Raw genomic sequence first — 17,824 nt, forward strand, 5'->3', positions numbered from 1 at the left:
ATGATGATGATGACCATCGTGAGCGTAGGAGTTGTTAGTGGTCACTTTTTATGTTCTATGTGTGGATTATCAGTTTCATGAGGTAAGACTTGACTAACCAGAAATGTGTGTTTCTAATGAAGGCATCATGTTAATTGTGATATTCATGAACTTTAACGTAGTTGTGTGTACACAATGACTTGACCCGGGTCTGTCTCACCTATAAAGAGCCTGTGTGTGGCTGCACTCCTCGTTTACGGCCATACCACTCTGAACACGCCCGATCTCGTCCGATCTCGGAAGCTAAGCAGGGTCGGGCCGGGTTAGTACTTGGATGGGAGACCGCCTGGGAATACCCGGTGCCGTAAGCATTTTCGCCCTCTAAGCAGCGGGGGGCGCTGTTTCTCCTTCACTGTCATTTCAGGAAATATTATTGCAGCTTTTTACACTTCACTCAATGCTGCACAGCTGTACAAAAGTACAATAACATTTAAAGAGCTTTAAAAAGGAATATAACTGAGAACCTCTTTCAATTGGCTAATTATTCAACATCACAATTATATGAACAAAGATGAAGAAAGTTCTACAGCTGTGCAGCATTGAGTGAAGTGTAAAATGCGACAATAATATTTACTAAATGACACTGGGGTAGAAGACAAGATAAGAAAAAAAAGAGAGAAAAGGAGAGGAAAAGAGGAGAAATTCATTTCTCCTGACCTAACCCTCCATCACCAAAGCTTTAAATGTTGATTTGGATCATAAATTATTTTCCAAAAACGTAGTTTTGGTATCTTTGTGTGCACAGTGACTTGACCCGGGTCTGTCTCACCTATAAAGAGCCTGTGTGTGGCTGCACTCCTCGTTTACGGCCATACCACTCTGAACACGCCCGATCTCAGAAGCTAAGCAGGGTCGGGCCGGGTTAGTACTTGGATGGGAGACCGCCTGGGAATACCCGGTGCCGTAAGCATTTTCGCCCTCTAAGCAGCGGGGGGCGCTGTTTCTCCTTCACTGTCATTTCAGGAAATATTATTGCAGCTTTTTACACTTCACTCAATGCTGCACAGCTGTACAAAAGTACAATAACATTTAAAGAGCTTTAAAAAGGAATATAACTGAGAAACTTCTACAATTTGCAAATTAACACTCCCTCTGTCCTGGTATTCTGTATACGCCCCCTCCCCACACACAGAGAGAGAGAGAGAGAGAGAGAGAGAGAGAGAGAGAGAGAGAGACCGTGTGTGTGTGTGTGTGTGTGTGTGTGTGGAAGTGAGGAAAAGCCAAAGATGGTTCCAGCTGGCTTTGAACCCATAAACATTTCAAAAAACATTGAAGTTACATTAGGAAAGATATATGAAAGCACACAATCAGAAAACCAGTATTGTACATGGTCATAATATATGAAGAATAAATGCACATGAGAAGTGAATGAGACGAGCCACTGTGTGATGATGAAGATGATGATGAAGATGATGAAGATGATGATGATGACCATCGTGAGCGTAGGAGTTGTTAGTGGTCACTTTTTATGTTCTATGTGTGGATTATCAGTTTCATGAGGTAAGACTTGACTAACCAGAAATGTGTGTTTCTAATGAAGGCATCATGTTAATTGTGATATTCATGAACTTTAACGTAGTTGTGTGTACACAATGACTTGACCCGGGTCTGTCTCACCTATAAAGAGCCTGTGTGTGGCTGCACTCCTCGTTTACGGCCATACCACTCTGAACACGCCCGATCTCGTCCGATCTCGGAAGCTAAGCAGGGTCGGGCCGGGTTAGTACTTGGATGGGAGACCGCCTGGGAATACCCGGTGCCGTAAGCATTTTCGCCCTCTAAGCAGCGGGGGGCGCTGTTTCTCCTTCACTGTCATTTCAGGAAATATTATTGCAGCTTTTTACACTTCACTCAATGCTGCACAGCTGTACAAAAGTACAATAACATTTAAAGAGCTTTAAAAAGGAATATAACTGAGAAACTTCTACAATTTGCAAATTAACACTCCCTCTGTCCTGGTATTCTGTATACGCCCCCTCCCCACACACAGAGAGAGAGAGAGAGAGAGAGAGAGAGAGAGAGAGAGACCGTGTGTGTGTGTGTGTGTGTGTGTGTGTGGAAGTGAGGAAAAGCCAAAGATGGTTCCAGCTGGCTTTGAACCCATAAACATTTCAAAAAACATTGAAGTTACATTAGTAAAGATATATGAAAGCACACAATCAGAAAACCAGTATTGTACATGGTCATAATATATGAAGAATAAATGCACATGAGAAGTGAATGAGACGAGCCACTGTGTGATGATGAAGATGATGATGAAGATGATGAAGATGATGATGATGACCATCGTGAGCGTAGGAGTTGTTAGTGGTCACTTTTTATGTTCTATGTGTGGATTATCAGTTTCATGAGGTAAGACTTGACTAACCAGAAATGTGTGTTTCTAATGAAGGCATCATGTTAATTGTGATATTCATGAACTTTAACGTAGTTGTGTGTACACAATGACTTGACCCGGGTCTGTCTCACCTATAAAGAGCCTGTGTGTGGCTGCACTCCTCGTTTACGGCCATACCACTCTGAACACGCCCGATCTCGTCCGATCTCGGAAGCTAAGCAGGGTCGGGCCGGGTTAGTACTTGGATGGGAGACCGCCTGGGAATACCCGGTGCCGTAAGCATTTTTGCCCTCTAAGCAGCGGGGGGCGCTGTTTCTCCTTCACTGTCATTTCAGGAAATATTATTGCAGCTTTTTACACTTCACTCAATGCTGCACAGCTGTACAAAAGTACAATAACATTTAAAGAGCTTTAAAAAGGAATATAACTGAGAACCTCTTTCAATTGGCTAATTATTCAACATCACAATTATATGAACAAAGATGAAGAAAGTTCTACAGCTGTGCAGCATTGAGTGAAGTGTAAAATGCGACAATAATATTTACTAAATGACACTGGGGTAGAAGACAAGATAAGAAAAAAAAGAGAGAAAAGGAGAGGAAAAGAGGAGAAATTCATTTCTCCTGACCTAACCCTCCATCACCAAAGCTTTAAATGTTGATTTGGATCATAAATTATTTTCCAAAAACGTAGTTTGGTATCTTTGTGTGCACAGTGACTTGACCCGGGTCTGTCTCACCTATAAAGAGCCTGTGTGTGGCTGCACTCCTCGTTTACGGCCATACCACTCTGAACACGCCCGATCTCGTCCGATCTCGGAAGCTAAGCAGGGTAGGGCCGGGTTAGTACTTGGATGGGAGACCGCCTGGGAATACCCGGTGCCGTAAGCATTTTCGCCCTCTAAGCAGCGGGGGGCGCTGTTTCTCCTTCACTGTCATTTCAGGAAATATTATTGCAGCTTTTTACACTTCACTCAATGCTGCACAGCTGTACAAAAGTACAATAACATTTAAAGAGCTTTAAAAAGGAATATAACTGAGAACCTCTTTCAATTGGCTAATTATTCAACATCACAATTATATGAACAAAGATGAAGAAAGTTCTACAGCTGTGCAGCATTGAGTGAAGTGTAAAATGCGACAATAATATTTACTAAATGACACTGGGGTAGAAGACAAGATAAGAAAAAAAAGAGAGAAAAGGAGAGGAAAAGAGGAGAAATTCATTTCTCCTGACCTAACCCTCCATCACCAAAGCTTTAAATGTTGATTTGGATCATAAATTATTTTCCAAAAACGTAGTTTGGTATCTTTGTGTGCACAGTGACTTGACCCGGGTCTGTCTCACCTATAAAGAGCCTGTGTGTGGCTGCACTCCTCGTTTACGGCCATACCACTCTGAACACGCCCGATCTCGTCCGATCTTGGAAGCTAAACAGGGTCGGGCCGGGTTAGTACTTGGATGGGAGACCGCCTGGGAATACCCGGTGCCGTAAGCATTTTCGCCCTCTAAGCAGCGGGGGGCGCTGTTTCTCCTTCACTGTCATTTCAGGAAATATTATTGCAGCTTTTTACACTTCACTCAATGCTGCACAGCTGTACAAAAGTACAATAACATTTAAAGAGCTTTAAAAAGGAATATAACTGAGAAACTTCTACAATTTGCAAATTAACACTCCCTCTGTCCTGGTATTCTGTATACGCCCCCTCCCCACACACAGAGAGAGAGAGAGAGAGAGAGAGAGAGAGAGAGAGAGACCGTGTGTGTGTGTGTGTGTGTGTGTGGAAGTGAGGAAAAGCCAAAGATGGTTCCAGCTGGCTTTGAACCCATAAACATTTCAAAAAACATTGAAGTTACATTAGGAAAGATATATGAAAGCACACAATCAGAAAACCAGTATTGTACATGGTCATAATATATGAAGAATAAATGCACATGAGAAGTGAATGAGACGAGCCACTGTGTGATGATGAAGATGATGATGAAGATGATGAAGATGATGATGATGACCATCGTGAGCGTAGGAGTTGTTAGTGGTCACTTTTTATGTTCTATGTGTGGATTATCAGTTTCATGAGGTAAGACTTGACTAACCAGAAATGTGTGTTTCTAATGAAGGCATCATGTTAATTGTGATATTCATGAACTTTAACGTAGTTGTGTGTACACAATGACTTGACCCGGGTCTGTCTCACCTATAAAGAGCCTGTGTGTGGCTGCACTCCTCGTTTACGGCCATACCACTCTGAACACGCCCGATCTCGTCCGATCTCGGAAGCTAAGCAGGGTCGGGCCGGGTTAGTACTTGGATGGGAGACCGCCTGGGAATACCCGGTGCCGTAAGCATTTTCGCCCTCTAAGCAGCGGGGGGCGCTGTTTCTCCTTCACTGTCATTTCAGGAAATATTATTGCAGCTTTTTACACTTCACTCAATGCTGCACAGCTGTACAAAAGTACAATAACATTTAAAGAGCTTTAAAAAGGAATATAACTGAGAACCTCTTTCAATTGGCTAATTTTTCAACATCACAATTATATGAACAAAGATGAAGAAAGTTCTACAGCTGTGCAGCATTGAGTGAAGTGTAAAATGCGACAATAATATTTACTAAATGACACTGGGGTAGAAGACAAGATAAGAAAAAAAAGAGAGAAAAGGAGAGGAAAAGAGGAGAAATTCATTTCTCCTGACCTAACCCTCCATCACCAAAGCTTTAAATGTTGATTTGGATCATAAATTATTTTCCAAAAACGTAGTTTGGTATCTTTGTGTGCACAGTGACTTGACCCGGGTCTGTCTCACCTATAAAGAGCCTGTGTGTGGCTGCACTCCTCGTTTACGGCCATACCACTCTGAACACGCCCGATCTCGTCCGATCTCGGAAGCTAAGCAGGGTCGGGCCGGGTTAGTACTTGGATGGGAGACCGCCTGGGAATACCCGGTGCCGTAAGCATTTTCGCCCTCTAAGCAGCGGGGGGCGCTGTTTCTCCTTCACTGTCATTTCAGGAAATATTATTGCAGCTTTTTACACTTCACTCAATGCTGCACAGCTGTACAAAAGTACAATAACATTTAAAGAGCTTTAAAAAGGAATATAACTGAGAAACTTCTACAATTTGCAAATTAACACTCCCTCTGTCCTGGTATTCTGTATACGCCCCCTCCCCACACACAGAGAGAGAGAGAGAGAGAGAGAGAGAGAGAGAGAGAGAGAGAGAGACCGTGTGTGTGTGTGTGTGTGTGTGTGTGTGGAAGTGAGGAAAAGCCAAAGATGGTTCCAGCTGGCTTTGAACCCATAAACATTTCAAAAAACATTGAAGTTACATTAGGAAAGATATATGAAAGCACACAATCAGAAAACCAGTATTGTACATGGTCATAATATATGAAGAATAAATGCACATGAGAAGTGAATGAGACGAGCCACTGTGTGATGATGAAGATGATGATGAAGATGATGAAGATGATGATGATGACCATCGTGAGCGTAGGAGTTGTTAGTGGTCACTTTTTATGTTCTATGTGTGGATTATCAGTTTCATGAGGTAAGACTTGACTAACCAGAAATGTGTGTTTCTAATGAAGGCATCATGTTAATTGTGATATTCATGAACTTTAACGTAGTTGTGTGTACACAATGACTTGACCCGGGTCTGTCTCACCTATAAAGAGCCTGTGTGTGGCTGCACTCCTCGTTTACGGCCATACCACTCTGAACACGCCCGATCTCGTCCGATCTCGGAAGCTAAGCAGGGTCGGGCCGGGTTAGTACTTGGATGGGAGACCGCCTGGGAATACCCGGTGCCGTAAGCATTTTCGCCCTCTAAGCAGCGGGGGGCGCTGTTTCTCCTTCACTGTCATTTCAGGAAATATTATTGCAGCTTTTTACACTTCACTCAATGCTGCACAGCTGTACAAAAGTACAATAACATTTAAAGAGCTTTAAAAAGGAATATAACTGAGAACCTCTTTCAATTGGCTAATTATTCAACATCACAATTATATGAACAAAGATGAAGAAAGTTCTACAGCTGTGCAGCATTGAGTGAAGTGTAAAATGCGACAATAATATTTACTAAATGACACTGGGGTAGAAGACAAGATAAGAAAAAAAAGAGAGAAAAGGAGAGGAAAAGAGGAGAAATTCATTTCTCCTGACCTAACCCTCCATCACCAAAGCTTTAAATGTTGATTTGGATCATAAATTATTTTCCAAAAACGTAGTTTGGTATCTTTGTGTGCACAGTGACTTGACCCGGGTCTGTCTCACCTATAAAGAGCCTGTGTGTGGCTGCACTCCTCGTTTACGGCCATACCACTCTGAACACGCCCGATCTCGTCCGATCTCGGAAGCTAAGCAGGGTCGGGCTGGGTTAGTACTTGGATGGGAGACCGCCTGGGAATACCCGGTGCCGTAAGCATTTTCGCCCTCTAAGCAGCGGGGGGCGCTGTTTCTCCTTCACTGTCATTTCAGGAAATATTATTGCAGCTTTTTACACTTCACTCAATGCTGCACAGCTGTACAAAAGTACAATAACATTTAAAGAGCTTTAAAAAGGAATATAACTGAGAAACTTCTACAATTTGCAAATTAACACTCCCTCTGTCCTGGTATTCTGTATACGCCCCCTCCCCACACACAGAGAGAGAGAGAGAGAGAGAGAGAGAGAGAGAGAGAGAGAGACCGTGTGTGTGTGTGTGTGTGTGTGTGTGTGGAAGTGAGGAAAAGCCAAAGATGGTTCCAGCTGGCTTTGAACCCATAAACATTTCAAAAAACATTGAAGTTACATTAGGAAAGATATATGAAAGCACACAATCAGAAAACCAGTATTGTACATGGTCATAATATATGAAGAATAAATGCACATGAGAAGTGAATGAGACGAGCCACTGTGTGATGATGAAGATGATGATGAAGATGATGAAGATGATGATGATGACCATCGTGAGCGTAGGAGTTGTTAGTGGTCACTTTTTAAGTTCTATGTGTGGATTATCAGTTTCATGAGGTAAGACTTGACTAACCAGAAATGTGTGTTTCTAATGAAGGCATCATGTTAATTGTGATATTCATGAACTTTAACGTAGTTGTGTGTACACAATGACTTGACCCGGGTCTGTCTCACCTATAAAGAGCCTGTGTGTGGCTGCACTCCTCGTTTACGGCCATACCACTCTGAACACGCCCGATCTCGTCCGATCTCGGAAGCTAAGCAGGGTCGGGCTGGGTTAGTACTTGGATGGGAGACCGCCTGGGAATACCCGGTGCCGTAAGCATTTTCGCCCTCTAAGCAGCGGGGGGCGCTGTTTCTCCTTCACTGTCATTTCAGGAAATATTATTGCAGCTTTTTACACTTCACTCAATGCTGCACAGCTGTACAAAAGTACAATAACATTTAAAGAGCTTTAAAAAGGAATATAACTGAGAACCTCTTTCAATTGGCTAATTTTTCAACATCACAATTATATGAACAAAGATGAAGAAAGTTCTACAGCTGTGCAGCATTGAGTGAAGTGTAAAATGCGACAATAATATTTACTAAATGACACTGGGGTAGAAGACAAGATAAGAAAAAAAAGAGAGAAAAGGAGAGGAAAAGAGGAGAAATTCATTTCTCCTGACCTAACCCTCCATCACCAAAGCTTTAAATGTTGATTTGGATCATAAATTATTTTCCAAAAACGTAGTTTGGTATCTTTGTGTGCACAGTGACTTGACCCGGGTCTGTCTCACCTATAAAGAGCCTGTGTGTGGCTGCACTCCTCGTTTACGGCCATACCACTCTGAACACGCCCGATCTCGTCTGATCTCGGAAGCTAAGCAGGGTCGGGCCGGGTTAGTACTTGGATGGGAGACCGCCTGGGAATACCCGGTGCCGTAAGCATTTTCGCCCTCTAAGCAGCGGGGGGCGCTGTTTCTCCTTCACTGTCATTTCAGGAAATATTATTGCAGCTTTTTACACTTCACTCAATGCTGCACAGCTGTACAAAAGTACAATAACATTTAAAGAGCTTTAAAAAGGAATATAACTGAGAACCTCTTTCAATTGGCTAATTATTCAACATCACAATTATATGAACAAAGATGAAGAAAGTTCTACAGCTGTGCAGCATTGAGTGAAGTGTAAAATGCGACAATAATATCTACTAAATGACACTGGGGTAGAAGGCAAGATAAGAAAAAAAAGAGAGAAAAGGAGAGGAAAAGAGGAGAAATTCAATTCTCCTGACCTAACCCTCCATCACCAAAGCTTTAAATGTTGATTTGGATCATAAATTATTTTCCAAAAACGTAGTTTGGTATCTTTGTGTGCACAGTGACTTGACCCGGGTCTGTCTCACCTATAAAGAGCCTGTGTGTGGCTGCACTCCTCGTTTACGGCCATACCACTCTGAACACGCCCGATCTCGTCCGATCTCGGAAGCTAAGCAGGGTCGGGCCGGGTTAGTACTTGGATGGGAGACTGCCTGGGAATACCCGGTGCCGTAAGCATTTTCGCCCTCTAAGCAGCGGGGGGCGCTGTTTCTCCTTCACTGTCATTTCAGGAAATATTATTGCAGCTTTTTACACTTCACTCAATGCTGCACAGCTGTACAAAAGTACAATAACATTTAAAGAGCTTTAAAAAGGAATATAACTGAGAAACTTCTACAATTTGCAAATTAACACTCCCTCTGTCCTGGTATTCTGTATACGCCCCCTCCCCACACACAGAGAGAGAGAGAGAGAGAGAGAGAGAGAGAGAGACCGTGTGTGTGTGTGTGTGTGTGTGTGGAAGTGAGGAAAAGCCAAAGATGGTTCCAGCTGGCTTTGAACCCATAAACATTTCAAAAAACATTGAAGTTACATTAGGAAAGATATATGAAAGCACACAATCAGAAAACCAGTATTGTACATGGTCATAATATATGAAGAATAAATGCACATGAGAAGTGAATGAGACGAGCCACTGTGTGATGATGAAGGTGATGATGAAGATGATGAAGATGATGATGATGACCATCGTGAGCGTAGGAGTTGTTAGTGGTCACTTTTTATGTTCTATGTGTGGATTATCAGTTTCATGAGGTAAGACTTGACTAACCAGAAATGTGTGTTTCTAATGAAGGCATCATGTTAATTGTGATATTCATGAACTTTAACGTAGTTGTGTGTACACAATGACTTGACCCGGGTCTGTCTCACCTATAAAGAGCCTGTGTGTGGCTGCACTCCTCGTTTACGGCCATACCACTCTGAACACGCCCGATCTCGTCCGATCTCGGAAGCTAAGCAGGGTCGGGCCGGGTTAGTACTTGGATGGGAGACCGCCTGGGAATACCTGGTGCCGTAAGCATTTTCGCCCTCTTAGCAGCGGGGGGCTCTGTTTCTCCTTCACTGTCATTTCAGGAAATATTATTGCAGCTTTTTACACTTCACTCAATGCTGCACAGCTGTACAAAAGTACAATAACATTTAAAGAGCTTTAAAAAGGAATATAACTGAGAACCTCTTTCAATTGGCTAATTATTCAACATCACAATTATATGAACAAAGATGAAGAAAGTTCTACAGCTGTGCAGCATTGAGTGAAGTGTAAAATGCGACAATAATATTTACTAAATGACACTGGGGTAGAAGACAAGATAAGAAAAAAAAGAGAGAAAAGGAGAGGAAAAGAGGAGAAATTCATTTCTCCTGACCTAACCCTCCATCACCAAAGCTTTAAATGTTGATTTGGATCATAAATTATTTTCCAAAAACGTAGTTTGGTATCTTTGTGTGCACAGTGACTTGACCCGGGTCTGTCTCACCTATAAAGAGCCTGTGTGTGGCTGCACTCCTCGTTTACGGCCATACCACTCTGAACACGCCCGATCTCGTCCGATCTCGGAAGCTATGCAGGGTCGGGCCGGGTTAGTACTTGGATGGGAGACCGCCTGGGAATACCCGGTGCCGTAAGCATTTTCACCCTCTAAGCAGCGGGGGGCGCTGTTTCTCCTTCACTGTCATTTCAGGAAATATTATTGCAGCTTTTTACACTTCACTCAATGCTGCACAGCTGTACAAAAGTACAATAACATTTAAAGAGCTTTAAAAAGGAATATAACTGAGAAACTTCTACAATTTGCAAATTAACACTCCCTCTGTCCTGGTATTCTGTATACGCCCCCTCCCCACACACAGAGAGAGAGAGAGAGAGAGAGAGAGAGAGAGAGAGAGAGACCGTGTGTGTGTGTGTGTGTGTGTGTGGAAGTGAGGAAAAGCCAAAGATGGTTCCAGCTGGCTTTGAACCCATAAACATTTCAAAAAACATTGAAGTTACATTAGGAAAGATATATGAAAGCACACAATCAGAAAACCAGTATTGTACATGGTCATAATATATGAAGAATAAATGCACATGAGAAGTGAATGAGACGAGCCACTGTGTGATGATGAAGATGATGATAAAGATGATGAAGATGATGATGATGACCATCGTGAGCGTAGGAGTTGTTAGTGGTCACTTTTTATGTTCTATGTGTGGATTATCAGTTTCATGAGGTAAGACTTGACTAACCAGAAATGTGTGTTTCTAATGAAGGCATCATGTTAATTGTGATATTCATGAACTTTAACGTAGTTGTGTGTACACAATGACTTGACCCGGGTCTGTCTCACCTATAAAGAGCCTGTGTGTGGCTGCACTCCTCGTTTACGGCCATACCACTCTGAACACGCCCGATCTCGTCTGATCTCGGAAGCTAAGCAGGGTCGGGCCGGGTTAGTACTTGGATGGGAGACCGCCTGGGAATACCCGGTGCCGTAAGCATTTTTGCCCTCCAAGCAGCGGGGGGCGCTGTTTCTCCTTCACTGTCATTTCAGGAAATATTATTGCAGCTTTTTACACTTCACTCAATGCTGCACAGCTGTACAAAAGTACAATAACATTTAAAGAGCTTTAAAAAGGAATATAACTGAGAACCTCTTTCAATTGGCTAATTATTCAACATCACAATTATATGAACAAAGATGAAGAAAGTTCTACAGCTGTGCAGCATTGAGTGAAGTGTAAAATGCGACAATAATATTTACTAAATGACACTGGGGTAGAAGACAAGATGAGAAAAAAAAGAGAGAAAAGGAGAGGAAAAGAGGAGAAATTCATTTCTCCTGACCTAACCCTCCATCACCAAAGCTTTAAATGTTGATTTGGATCATAAATTATTTTCCAAAAACGTAGTTTGGTATCTTTGTGTGCACAGTGACTTGACCCGGGTCTGTCTCACCTATAAAGAGCCTGTGTGTGGCTGCACTCCTCGTTTACGGCCATACCACTCTGAACACGCCCGATCTCGTCCGATCTCGGAAGCTAAGCAGGGTCGGGCCGGGTTAGTACTTGGATGGGAGACCGCCTGGGAATACCCGGTGCCGTAAGCATTTTCGCCCTCTAAGCAGCGGGGGGCGCTGTTTCTCCTTCACTGTCATTTCAGGAAATATTATTGCAGCTTTTTACACTTCACTCAATGCTGCACAGCTGTACAAAAGTACAATAACATTTAAAGAGCTTTAAAAAGGAATATAACTGAGAAACTTCTACAATTTGCAAATTAACACTCCCTCTGTCCTGGTATTCTGTATACGCCCCCTCCCCACACACAGAGAGAGAGAGAGAGAGAGAGAGAGAGAGAGAGAGACCGTGTGTGTGTGTGTGTGTGTGTGTGTGGAAGTGAGGAAAAGCCAAAGATGGTTCCAGCTGGCTTTGAACCCATAAACATTTCAAAAAACATTGAAGTTACATTAGGAAAGATATATGAAAGCACACAATCAGAAAACCAGTATTGTACATGGTCATAATATATGAAGAATAAATGCACATGAGAAGTGAATGAGACGAGCCACTGTGTGATGATGAAGATGATGATGAAGATGATGAAGATGATGATGATGACCATCGTGAGCGTAGGAGTTGTTAGTGGTCACTTTTTATGTTCTATGTGTGGATTATCAGTTTCATGAGGTAAGACTTGACTAACCAGAAATGTGTGTTTCTAATGAAGGCATCATGTTAATTGTGATATTCATGAACTTTAACGTAGTTGTGTGTACACAATGACTTGACCCGGGTCTGTCTCACCTATAAAGAGCCTGTGTGTGGCTGCACTCCTCGTTTACGGCCATACCACTCTGAACACGCCCGATCTCGTCCGATCTCGGAAGCTAAGCAGGGTCGGGCCGGGTTAGTACTTGGATGGGAGACTGCCTGGGAATACCCGGTGCCGTAAGCATTTTCGCCCTCTAAGCAGCGGGGGGCGCTGTTTCTCCTTCACTGTCATTTCAGGAAATATTATTGCAGCTTTTTACACTTCACTCAATGCTGCACAGCTGTACAAAAGTACAATAACATTTAAAGAGCTTTAAAAAGGAATATAACTGAGAACCTCTTTCAATTGGCTAATTATTCAACATCACAATTATATGAACAAAGATGAAGAAAGTTCTACAGCTGTGCAGCATTGAGTGAAGTGTAAAATGCGACAATAATATTTACTAAATGACACTGGGGTAGAAGACAAGATAAGAAAAAAAAGAGAGAAAAGGAGAGGAAAAGAGGAGAAATTCATTTCTCCTGACCTAACCCTCCATCACCAAAGCTTTAAATGTTGATTTGGATCATAAATTATTTTCCAAAAACGTAGTTTGGTATCTTTGTGTGCACAGTGACTTGACCCGGGTCTGTCTCACCTATAAAGAGCCTGTGTGTGGCTGCACTGCTCGTTTACGGCCATACCACTCTGAACACGCCCGATCTCGTCCGATCTCGGAAGCTAAGCAGGGTCGGGCCGGGTTAGTACTTGGATGGGAGACCGCCTGGGAATACCCGGTGCCGTAAGCATTTTCGCCCTCTAAGCAGCGGGGGGCGCTGTTTCTCCTTCACTGTCATTTCAGGAAATATTATTGCAGCTTTTTACACTTCACTCAATGCTGCACAGCTGTACAAAAGTACAATAACATTTAAAGAGCTTTAAAAAGGAATATAACTGAGAAACTTCTACAATTTGCAAATTAACACTCCCTCTGTCCTGGTATTCTGTATACGCCCCCTCCCCACACACAGAGAGAGAGAGAGAAAGAGAGAGAGAGAGAGAGAGAGAGAGACCGTGTGTGTGTGTGTGTGTGTGTGTGTGTGTGGAAGTGAGGAAAAGCCAAAGATGGTTCCAGCTGGCTTTGAACCCATAAACATTTCAAAAAACATTGAAGTTACATTAGGAAAGATATATGAAAGCACACAATCAGAAAACCAGTATTGTACATGGTCATAATATATGAAGAATAAATGCACATGAGAAGTGAATGAGACGAGCCACTGTGTGATGATGAAGATGATGATGAAGATGATGAAGATGATGATGATGACCATCGTGAGCGTAGGAGTTGTTAGTGGTCACTTTTTATGTTCTATGTGTGGATTATCAGTTTCATGAGGTAAGACTTGACTAACCAGAAATGTGTGTTTCTAATGAAGGCATCATGTTAATTGTGATATTCATGAACTTTAACGTAGTTGTGTGTACACAATGACTTGACCCGGGTCTGTCTCACCTATAAAGAGCCTGTGTGTGGCTGCACTCCTCGTTTACGGCCATACCACTCTGAACACGCCCGATCTCGTCCGATCTCGGAAGCTAAGCAGGGTCGGGCCGGGTTAGTACTTGGATGGGAGACCGCCTGGGAATACCCGTTGCCGTAAGCATTTTCGCCCTCTAAGCAGCGGGGGGCGCTGTTTCTCCTTCACTGTCATTTCAGGAAATATTATTGCAGCTTTTTACACTTCACTCAATGCTGCACAGCTGTACAAAAGTACAATAACATTTAAAGAGCTTTAAAAAGGAATATAACTGAGAACCTCTTTCAATTGGCTAATTATTCAACATCACAATTATATGAACAAAGATGAAGAAAGTTCTACAGCTGTGCAGCATTGAGTGAAGTGTAAAATGCGACAATAATATTTACTAAATGACACTGGGGTAGAAGACAAGATAAGAAAAAAAAGAGAGAAAAGGAGAGGAAAAGAGGAGAAATTCATTTCTCCTGACCTAACCCTCCATCACCAAAGCTTTAAATGTTGATTTGGATCATAAATTATTTTCCAAAAACGTAGTTTGGTATCTTTGTGTGCACAATGACTTGACCCGGGTCTGTCTCACCTATAAAGAGCCTGTGTGTGGCTGCACTCCTCGTTTACGGCCATACCACTCTGAACACGCCCGATCTCGTCCGATCTCGGAAGCTAAGCAGGGTCGGGCCGGGTTAGTACTTGGATGGGAGACCGCCTGGGAATACCCGGTGCCGTAAGCATTTTCGCCCTCTAAGCAGCGGGGGGCGCTGTTTCTCCTTCACTGTCATTTCAGGAAATATTATTGCAGCTTTTTACACTTCACTCAATGCTGCACAGCTGTACAAAAGTACAATAACATTTAAAGAGCTTTAAAAAGGAATATAACTGAGAAACTTCTACAATTTGCAAATTAACACTCCCTCTGTCCTGGTATTCTGTATACGCCCCCTCCCCACACACAGAGAGAGAGAGAGAAAGAGAGAGAGAGAGAGAGAGAGAGAGACCGTGTGTGTGTGTGTGTGTGTGTGTGTGTGTGTGTGGAAGTGAGGAAAAGCCAAAGATGGTTCCAGCTGGCTTTGAACCCATAAACATTTCAAAAAACATTGAAGTTACATTAGGAAAGATATATGAAAGCACACAATCAGAAAACCAGTATTGTACATGGTCATAATATATGAAGAATAAATGCACATGAGAAGTGAATGAGACGAGCCACTGTGTGATGATGAAGATGATGATGAAGATGATGAAGATGATGATGATGACCATCGTGAGCGTAGGAGTTGTTAGTGGTCACTTTTTATGTTCTATGTGTGGATTATCAGTTTCATGAGGTAAGACTTGACTAACCAGAAATGTGTGTTTCTAATGAAGGCATCATGTTAATTGTGATATTCATGAACTTTAACGTAGTTGTGTGTACACAATGACTTGACCCGGGTCTGTCTCACCTATAAAGAGCCTGTGTGTGGCTGCACTCCTCATTTACGGCCATACCACTCTGAACACGCCCGATCTCGTCCGATCTCGGAAGCTAAGCAGGGTCGGGCCGGGTTAGTACTTGGATGGGAGACCGCCTGGGAATACCCGGTGCCGTAAGCATTTTCGCCCTCTAAGCAGCGGGGGGCGCTGTTTCTCCTTCACTGTCATTTCAGGAAATATTATTGCAGCTTTTTACACTTCACTCAATGCTGCACAGCTGTACAAAAGTACAATAACATTTAAAGAGCTTTAAAAAGGAATATAACTGAGAACCTCTTTCAATTGGCTAATTACTCAACATCACAATTATATGAACAAAGATGAAGAAAGTTCTACAGCTGTGCAGCATTGAGTGAAGTGTAAAATGCGACAATAATATTTACTAAATGACACTGGGGTAGAAGACAAGATAAGAAAAAAAAGAGAGAAAAGGAGAGGAAAAGAGGAGAAATTCATTTCTCCTGACCTAACCCTCCATCACCAAAGCTTTAAATGTTGATTTGGATCATAAATTATTTTCCAAAAACGTAGTTTGGTATCTTTGTGTGCACAATGACTTGACCCGGGTCTGTCTCACCTATAAAGAGCCTGTGTGTGGCTGCACTCCTCGTTTACGGCCATACCACTCTGAACACGCCCGATCTCGTCCGATCTCGGAAGCTAAGCAGGGTCGGGCCGGGTTAGTACTTGGATGGGAGACCGCCTGGGAATACCCGGTGCCGTAAGCATTTTCGCCCTCTAAGCAGCGGGGGGCGCTGTTTCTCCTTCACTGTCATTTCAGGAAATATTATTGCAGCTTTTTACACTTCACTCAATGCTGCACAGCTGTACAAAAGTACAATAACATTTAAAGAGCTTTAAAAAGGAATATAACTGAGAAACTTCTACAATTTGCAAATTAACACTCCCTCTGTCCTGGTATTCTGTATACGCCCCCTCCCCACACACAGAGAGAGAGAGAGAAAGAGAGAGAGAGAGAGAGAGAGAGAGACCGTGTGTGTGTGTGTGTGTGTGTGTGTGTGTGGAAGTGAGGAAAAGCCAAAGATGGTTCCAGCTGGCTTTGAACCCATAAACATTTCAAAAAACATTGAAGTTACATTAGGAAAGATATATGAAAGCACACAATCAGAAAACCAGTATTGTACATGGTCATAATATATGAAGAATAAATGCACATGAGAAGTGAATGAGACGAGCCACTGTGTGATGATGAAGATGATGATGAAGATGATGAAGATGATGATGATGACCATCGTGAGCGTAGGAGTTGTTAGTGGTCACTTTTTATGTTCTATGTGTGGATTATCAGTTTCATGAGGTAAGACTTGACTAACCAGAAATGTGTGTTTCTAATGAAGGCATCATGTTAATTGTGATATTCATGAACTTTAACGTAGTTGTGTGTACACAATGACTTGACCCGGGTCTGTCTCACCTATAAAGAGCCTGTGTGTGGCTGCACTCCTCGTTTACGGCCATACCACTCTGAACACGCCCGATCTCGTCCGATCTCGGAAGCTAAGCAGGGTCGGGCCGGGTTAGTACTTGGATGGGAGACCGCCTGGGAATACCCGGTGCCGTAAGCATTTTCGCCCTCTAAGCAGCGGGGGGCGCTGTTTCTCCTTCACTGTCATTTCAGGAAATATTATTGCAGCTTTTTACACTTCACTCAATGCTGCACAGCTGTACAAAAGTACAATAACATTTAAAGAGCTTTAAAAAGGAATATAACTGAGAACCTCTTTCAATTGGCTAATTATTCAACATCACAATTATATGAACAAAGATGAAGAAAGTTCTACAGCTGTGCAGCATTGAGTGAAGTGTAAAATGCGACAATAATATTTACTAAATGACACTGGGGTAGAAGACAAGATAAGAAAAAAAAGAGAGAAAAGGAGAGGAAAAGAGGAGAAATTCATTTCTCCTGACCTAACCCTCCATCACCAAAGCTTTAAATGTTGATTTGGATCATAAATTATTTTCCAAAAACGTAGTTTGGTATCTTTGTGTGCACAATGACTTGACCCGGGTCTGTCTCACCTATAAAGAGCCTGTGTGTGGCTGCACTCCTCGTTTACGGCCATACCACTCTGAACACGCCCGATCTCGTCCGATCTCGGAAGCTAAGCATGGTCGGGCCGGGTTAGTACTTGGATGGGAGACCGCCTGGGAATACCCGGTGCCGTAAGCATTTTCGCCCTCTAAGCAGCGGGGGGCGCTGTTTCTCCTTCACTGTCATTTCAGGAAATATTATTGCAGCTTTTTACACTTCACTCAATGCTGCACAGCTGTACAAAAGTACAATAACATTTAAAGAGCTTTAAAAAGGAATATAACTGAGAAACTTCTACAATTTGCAAATTAACACTCCCTCTG

The 17,824-nt window shown here is 42.7% G+C and overlaps 24 non-coding genes and 1 pseudogene across 24 annotated transcripts; all 25 read left to right on the top strand.

Annotated features, from left to right (window-relative positions):
* Positions 1-231: 231 nt before the first annotated feature.
* On the top strand, positions 232-350 carry LOC142997740 (5S ribosomal RNA). The gene has a single exon (XR_012962452.1). It is a non-coding gene; the product is annotated as a 5S ribosomal RNA (ribosomal RNA).
* Positions 351-840: 490 nt separating this feature from the next.
* On the top strand, positions 841-949 carry LOC142998221 (5S ribosomal RNA; annotated as a pseudogene).
* Positions 950-1,688: 739 nt separating this feature from the next.
* Positions 1,689-1,807, top strand: LOC142997752 (5S ribosomal RNA). The gene has a single exon (XR_012962463.1). It is a non-coding gene; the product is annotated as a 5S ribosomal RNA (ribosomal RNA).
* Positions 1,808-2,540: 733 nt separating this feature from the next.
* Positions 2,541-2,659, top strand: LOC142997765 (5S ribosomal RNA). The gene has a single exon (XR_012962474.1). It is a non-coding gene; the product is annotated as a 5S ribosomal RNA (ribosomal RNA).
* Positions 2,660-3,148: 489 nt separating this feature from the next.
* LOC142998487 (5S ribosomal RNA) lies at positions 3,149-3,267 on the top strand. Its single transcript, XR_012962823.1, has one exon. It is a non-coding gene; the product is annotated as a 5S ribosomal RNA (ribosomal RNA).
* Positions 3,268-3,756: 489 nt separating this feature from the next.
* LOC142998832 (5S ribosomal RNA) lies at positions 3,757-3,875 on the top strand. The gene has a single exon (XR_012963122.1). It is a non-coding gene; the product is annotated as a 5S ribosomal RNA (ribosomal RNA).
* Positions 3,876-4,604: 729 nt separating this feature from the next.
* On the top strand, positions 4,605-4,723 carry LOC142997776 (5S ribosomal RNA). Its single transcript, XR_012962485.1, has one exon. It is a non-coding gene; the product is annotated as a 5S ribosomal RNA (ribosomal RNA).
* Positions 4,724-5,212: 489 nt separating this feature from the next.
* On the top strand, positions 5,213-5,331 carry LOC142997788 (5S ribosomal RNA). Its single transcript, XR_012962496.1, has one exon. It is a non-coding gene; the product is annotated as a 5S ribosomal RNA (ribosomal RNA).
* A 741-nt stretch (positions 5,332-6,072) lies between these two features.
* LOC142997799 (5S ribosomal RNA) lies at positions 6,073-6,191 on the top strand. Its single transcript, XR_012962507.1, has one exon. It is a non-coding gene; the product is annotated as a 5S ribosomal RNA (ribosomal RNA).
* Positions 6,192-6,680: 489 nt separating this feature from the next.
* On the top strand, positions 6,681-6,799 carry LOC142998664 (5S ribosomal RNA). The gene has a single exon (XR_012962963.1). It is a non-coding gene; the product is annotated as a 5S ribosomal RNA (ribosomal RNA).
* Positions 6,800-7,536: 737 nt separating this feature from the next.
* Positions 7,537-7,655, top strand: LOC142998665 (5S ribosomal RNA). The gene has a single exon (XR_012962964.1). It is a non-coding gene; the product is annotated as a 5S ribosomal RNA (ribosomal RNA).
* A 489-nt stretch (positions 7,656-8,144) lies between these two features.
* Positions 8,145-8,263, top strand: LOC142998624 (5S ribosomal RNA). The gene has a single exon (XR_012962926.1). It is a non-coding gene; the product is annotated as a 5S ribosomal RNA (ribosomal RNA).
* A 489-nt stretch (positions 8,264-8,752) lies between these two features.
* Positions 8,753-8,871, top strand: LOC142998711 (5S ribosomal RNA). Its single transcript, XR_012963009.1, has one exon. It is a non-coding gene; the product is annotated as a 5S ribosomal RNA (ribosomal RNA).
* A 725-nt stretch (positions 8,872-9,596) lies between these two features.
* Positions 9,597-9,715, top strand: LOC142998399 (5S ribosomal RNA). The gene has a single exon (XR_012962736.1). It is a non-coding gene; the product is annotated as a 5S ribosomal RNA (ribosomal RNA).
* Positions 9,716-10,204: 489 nt separating this feature from the next.
* Positions 10,205-10,323, top strand: LOC142998836 (5S ribosomal RNA). The gene has a single exon (XR_012963126.1). It is a non-coding gene; the product is annotated as a 5S ribosomal RNA (ribosomal RNA).
* A 731-nt stretch (positions 10,324-11,054) lies between these two features.
* Positions 11,055-11,173, top strand: LOC142998625 (5S ribosomal RNA). The gene has a single exon (XR_012962927.1). It is a non-coding gene; the product is annotated as a 5S ribosomal RNA (ribosomal RNA).
* Positions 11,174-11,662: 489 nt separating this feature from the next.
* Positions 11,663-11,781, top strand: LOC142997810 (5S ribosomal RNA). Its single transcript, XR_012962518.1, has one exon. It is a non-coding gene; the product is annotated as a 5S ribosomal RNA (ribosomal RNA).
* Positions 11,782-12,510: 729 nt separating this feature from the next.
* LOC142998712 (5S ribosomal RNA) lies at positions 12,511-12,629 on the top strand. Its single transcript, XR_012963010.1, has one exon. It is a non-coding gene; the product is annotated as a 5S ribosomal RNA (ribosomal RNA).
* Positions 12,630-13,118: 489 nt separating this feature from the next.
* Positions 13,119-13,237, top strand: LOC142997822 (5S ribosomal RNA). The gene has a single exon (XR_012962530.1). It is a non-coding gene; the product is annotated as a 5S ribosomal RNA (ribosomal RNA).
* A 739-nt stretch (positions 13,238-13,976) lies between these two features.
* On the top strand, positions 13,977-14,095 carry LOC142997082 (5S ribosomal RNA). The gene has a single exon (XR_012961821.1). It is a non-coding gene; the product is annotated as a 5S ribosomal RNA (ribosomal RNA).
* A 489-nt stretch (positions 14,096-14,584) lies between these two features.
* On the top strand, positions 14,585-14,703 carry LOC142997833 (5S ribosomal RNA). The gene has a single exon (XR_012962541.1). It is a non-coding gene; the product is annotated as a 5S ribosomal RNA (ribosomal RNA).
* A 743-nt stretch (positions 14,704-15,446) lies between these two features.
* Positions 15,447-15,565, top strand: LOC142998696 (5S ribosomal RNA). The gene has a single exon (XR_012962994.1). It is a non-coding gene; the product is annotated as a 5S ribosomal RNA (ribosomal RNA).
* A 489-nt stretch (positions 15,566-16,054) lies between these two features.
* On the top strand, positions 16,055-16,173 carry LOC142997844 (5S ribosomal RNA). The gene has a single exon (XR_012962552.1). It is a non-coding gene; the product is annotated as a 5S ribosomal RNA (ribosomal RNA).
* A 739-nt stretch (positions 16,174-16,912) lies between these two features.
* On the top strand, positions 16,913-17,031 carry LOC142997856 (5S ribosomal RNA). Its single transcript, XR_012962563.1, has one exon. It is a non-coding gene; the product is annotated as a 5S ribosomal RNA (ribosomal RNA).
* Positions 17,032-17,520: 489 nt separating this feature from the next.
* On the top strand, positions 17,521-17,639 carry LOC142998738 (5S ribosomal RNA). Its single transcript, XR_012963035.1, has one exon. It is a non-coding gene; the product is annotated as a 5S ribosomal RNA (ribosomal RNA).
* The last annotated feature ends 185 nt before the right edge of the window (positions 17,640-17,824 follow it).

This window comes from Genypterus blacodes, unplaced genomic scaffold, assembly GCF_046128005.1.
Source record: "Genypterus blacodes isolate CSIRO-AG114 ecotype Tasmania unplaced genomic scaffold, CSIRO-AGI_Gbla_v1 ptg000039l_1, whole genome shotgun sequence".
In the NCBI taxonomy this organism is placed as follows: Eukaryota; Metazoa; Chordata; class Actinopteri; order Ophidiiformes; family Ophidiidae; genus Genypterus; species Genypterus blacodes.